Source organism: Nomascus leucogenys, chromosome 14, assembly GCF_006542625.1.
Source record: "Nomascus leucogenys isolate Asia chromosome 14, Asia_NLE_v1, whole genome shotgun sequence".
In the NCBI taxonomy this organism is placed as follows: domain Eukaryota; kingdom Metazoa; phylum Chordata; class Mammalia; order Primates; family Hylobatidae; genus Nomascus; species Nomascus leucogenys.
Genome location: NC_044394.1, coordinates 38,628,103 through 38,632,971, shown reverse-complemented (window position 1 = coordinate 38,632,971; position 4,869 = coordinate 38,628,103).

Sequence of the window (4,869 nt, the reverse complement as noted above, 5' to 3'; positions counted from 1 at the left end):
CTACTTCTTCCTTTCCTTTTCTCTCTCCCTCCCTCCCTTCCTCCCCTTTTCCTTCTTTCTTTCCTCTCCCTCCCTTCCTCCCCTTTTCCTTCTTTCTTTCCTCTCCCTCCCTCCTTCCTTTCCCTCTCTCTCTCCATTCTTTGCTTCCTTCCTTCTCTTTTCTCAACTTTTTTTTTCTTCTCTCCACAACACATGACAAGACGTAGTGTATGCGATTTGCAAACCAGCCGCAGGGGCACCTGCCCCCCGGTCTTGTGCCTGAAGGTCCCAGGAGGACCCATGTGCACGGAGGCTGCATGCCAGGTTGGGCTGGTACTGTAAAGTGGGATCTTCCAGGCTCTGGTGACAGTCAAGCAGAGGCATTTCTTTTCCTTAACTGTAGAACTCCAAAATGAAAAGAAAGAGCCTGCACTTACCCAAAGCCCCAAGGGGGCTTCCTCGCCTCTCCCACGTGTGTTTCTTCACCCAGGTGAAAACGCAGTGTCCGTCAGGATTGTCGGCAGTAATAACCGAGGCCGGGCTGAAGTTTACTACAGTGGTACCTGAGGGACCATTTGCGATGATGAGTGGCACAATTCTGATGCCACTGTCTTCTGCCGCACGCTGGGTTACTCCAGAGGAAGGGCCCTGTATAAAGTGGGAGCTGGTAAGTGAGTCACCAGCCAGGGGCCTCTTCCCCAGAGGTGTGGATGTGGCTTTCTCTCGCTGGTGGGGTGTTGGCAAGTGACTCAGTGTGGTTTTCCTTAAAAGAAAAGTATTCGTCCAAGCAACCAAAAAGCTCCTGCAGCGCAGGGCTCCAGGTATGCATCCTTCCAGCTTGGCAACCCCAGCAGAAAGTTGGCCTGTCTTCTCCAGCACTGACAGTGAAGGCTGGCCTGGCTTCGGTCAATGTCCGTCCAGCCCTGGAGTCAGAATGCCACATAGCTGAGGGTGTTTGCCGGGGATGGCTCTCCAAAGGACAGCTGAGTTGATGGAACTGGAAGAATACAGAGAAGATTCAGGACAGGCAAACACAGACATTCACTGCAGCTGTCTGCAAACCAGCAGCCTGGATTGACCAGCAGTCTTGGCTGTGATCATCTGTAAAGAGAAGATGGGAAGGGAAGAGAAAACAAATCAGAGCAGGGACTTACTAAAATTTGGGGAAAATGTCTTCAGATGCTGGAGACTCAGCCTATGTCTTTCAGCCAAAAGTTCAAACCTTGAGCAAAGGAGTTAAGTCCCCAGGCAGAGCCCTTTTCTCTGGCCATAGGAGCTGGCCCAGCAGGACACCAGGCCAGTTCCCCTTGCTCCCAACCCCAAGTGCTCCCTGTCCTTACCCCAACCCAAAGCAAATGCCCGCTTTAGAACAGGGCAATGGCTTGATTACAGACGCAGGTGAGGAAGGTGGACGCAGCAGGAGTGAATTAGCACGGAGGAGACTTAACGCTGGGACACCCACCTAGGAAGATATTTCAAATACAGTGGGGTTTAAGTATTAGATATCTGCATGAGACTTTTGTCAAAGGGCAGAGAATAGAACGGAGGCAGAGTCATTATAAAACAACAACACCAACAACAAAAACAGGCTAAGCCAGCCATCAGCACATTGGGCCCGAATGGGCCAGAATGAGTGAGAGAATTCAGCAGTCTACCCCAGATGGAAGCTCCCAGGCACACACATGGCTGCTTTGCTTTGACTCTAATCCTACCCTTCTTGCTCTCTCTCTTGCTTTCTTTGTGATGTGAAGATGTGAAGAACTTTTCACATCTTCTCCCAATGTATCAGCTACTCTTTGCTTTCTGCTTCCCCTTTCCTAGCTAGCACTTTGGGAGATCAAGGTCAGATCAAGGCCATCTTGGCTAACACGGTGAAACCCCGTCTCTACTAAACAATACAAAAAAAGTTATCAGCCAGGCATGGTGGTGGCCGCCTGTAGTCCCAGGTACTCAGGAGTCTGAGGCAGGAGAATGGTGTGAACCCGGGAGTCGGAGGTTGCAGTGAGCTGAGATTAAGCCATTGCACTCCAGCCCGAGGGACAAAGCAAGACTCCGTCTCAAAAAAAGACGAAGAAAAAAAATAGGAAGCAAGCTGGGTATGTGCGTTTAGAGGTGCTGTACATTTTCAGCATTATAAATGAATCGAGATGAGTGGCAATAGTTTTTTTGGTCCGTAGATTTTTGGTATCTTAACTAGTTTTGGATCTCTTCCACTAAAGGGATTGCCTGTTGAACGTTGTTAGGAATGTAAGTACTGAAGACAAACTGCCTGGGTTTGAATTTTGTTTTGTCCCTTGCACCCTGCCTGGCTTCAAATCCTAGCTCTGCTCATTAAGTTCTTTTAAGGGGATGATCTTTGAGCAAATGTCTTAGCTTCTGTTTTCCCAAGTAAATGGACACAATAGTTGCTACCTTGTGAAAGATTCATGTAATTGACTAGCGTTTACCAAGTAGCATCAGTGTTTAGTCATTGTTGATTCTGCAGTTGGACTGTGAGGGGGTGCTGGGGTGGGGGGTGGTGTGTGTGTGTAGCACTTAATTGCATGCAGAAAGGAAAAGATATTTTTGATAACTGAGAGGCAGTTTTCTCTGCTTTTGTGTCAAAAGGGAAGAAGGGAATTTGGAGAGGGAAACGAATTCTCTTTAATACTAAGCTCTCTTCCACAAAACCAGAGGTAGATAGAATGTGCAATAATTTACAGAATTTCTAGACTTCAACAATCTGATTTTTTAAAATATATTTTTATTTTTTCAGGTTGAGAGTGAGCTATTAAAATTAATCTGTGGCGACATTCTGGATGCACTGGACAAACACCTCATTCCAGCAGCTACCACTGGCAAGTCCAAGGTTTTCTATTATGAAATGTAGGTTCTATACTAGAAAGGAAAATGTAAGATTAAAAGTTGGCCGTTTTAGAATCATGACTTTCTTCTATGTAGGTTTCCAACTTTTATTTAAAAATAATTGTTTAATGTTAGAAGGATAGTTAATGTTGGAATAAAAAGATGGTCAGGCTATTATAAAAATGTATTAGCCTTTGTTTTACTTATATTCTTTTGCTTTCATGGGACTTATCTCATTCCCATCCCCCAAACGGCCACACATTGCACAGTGCTGGCTGAATGTTTCATGCAGAAATTTTATTTTATGATTAATACACTCGTGCCATTTCTTGGAACCATTTGCTTGTTTAATTCTAGTCTTTCAAGTGATAATTTTGTTGATATTTAGAGGCTCCTCAGTGAATTTCTGTGGGACTTTGGTTATATTTAATAAGGAAAATAATATGAAATGTCTACGAAAAAAAAAGAAACAAAGCCAATTATTCCTGAGAGCGTTTAAAATTATTGAAGTACACTTGTTAATTGTTAGTATAGAACCTACATTTCGTAATAGAAAACCTTGGACTTGCCAGTGTTAGCTGCTGGAATGAGGTGTTTGTCCAGTACATCCAGAACGTCGCCACAGATTTTTAGCTCAGTCTCAACCTGAAAAAATAAAAGTAAATTTAAAAAAAAATCAGATTGTTGAAGTCTAGAAATTCTGTAAATTATTACACATTCTATGTACCTCTGATTTTGAGGAAGAGAGCTTAGTATTGAACAGAATTCGTTTCCGTCTCCAAACTCCCTTCTCCCTTTTTGACACAAAAGCAGAGAAAAGCGGCCTCTCGGTTATCAAAAGTATCTTTTCTTCCATCCCAACACCCCCTCACAGTCCAACTGCAGAATCACCAAGGACTGAAACTGAACACTGATGCTACTGGGTAAACGCTAGTCAATTACATGAATCTTTCACAAGGTAGCAACTATTGTGTCCATTTACCTGGGAAAATAGAAGCTAAGACATTTGCTCAAAGATGATCCCCTTAAAAGAACTTAATAAGCAGAGATAGGATTTGAAGCCAGGCAGGGTGCAAGGGACAGAACAAAATTCAAACCCAGGCAGTTTGCCTTCAGTTTACATTCCTAACAACGTTCAACAGGCAATCCCTTTAGTGGAAGAGATCCAAAACTAGTTATCAAAAATCTGTGGACCAAAGTAACTACTGCCACTCATCTCTATTCATTTATAATGCTGAAAATGTACAGCACCTCTAAACGCACCTGGTTTGCTTTTTTTTTTTTTTTTTTTTTGAGACGGAGTCTCGCTGTCGCCCAGGTTGGAGTGCAGTGGCGCGATCTCGGCACTGCAGGCTCCGCCCCCCGGGATTCAAGCCATTCTCTTGCCTCAGCCTCCCGATTAGCTGGGACTACAGGCGCCTGCCACCTCGCCCGGCTAATTTTTTGTATTGTTTAGTAGAGACGGGGTTTCACCGTGTTAGCCAGGATGGTCTCGATCTCCTGACCTCGTGATCCGCCCGCCTCGGCCTCCCAAAGTGCTGGGATTACAGGCGTGAGCCACCGCGCCCGGCCTTTTTTTTTTGAGAAGGAGTCTGGCTCTGTCGCTCAGGCTGGAGTGCAGTGACAGGACCTCGGCTCACTACAAGCTCCGCCTCCCGGGTTCACGCCATTCTCCTGCCTCAGCCTCCTGAGTAGCTGGGGCCACAGGCGTCCGCCACCACGCCCTGCTAATTTTTTTGTATTAGTAGAGACGGGGGTTTCACCGTGTTAGCCAGGATGGTCTCGATCACCTGACCTCGTGATCCGCCCGTCTTGGCCTCCCAAAGTGCTGGGATTACAGGCTTGAGCCACCGCGCCCGGCCTCCAAGCCAATTTCTGACAAGCATTTTCAGGGTACTAGTCGGAGGGGTCCCGTAGTCATGGAAACCCCTCTGAGTCCCAGTCCGATCTAAAAAAGGTACTTCCGGAACTAGCACGGGGAGCGGGATGATGCCCCGGAAGTATTTCCCTGGGATTCTTCCCTCCCCGCCCCACCACGTAGAAAAG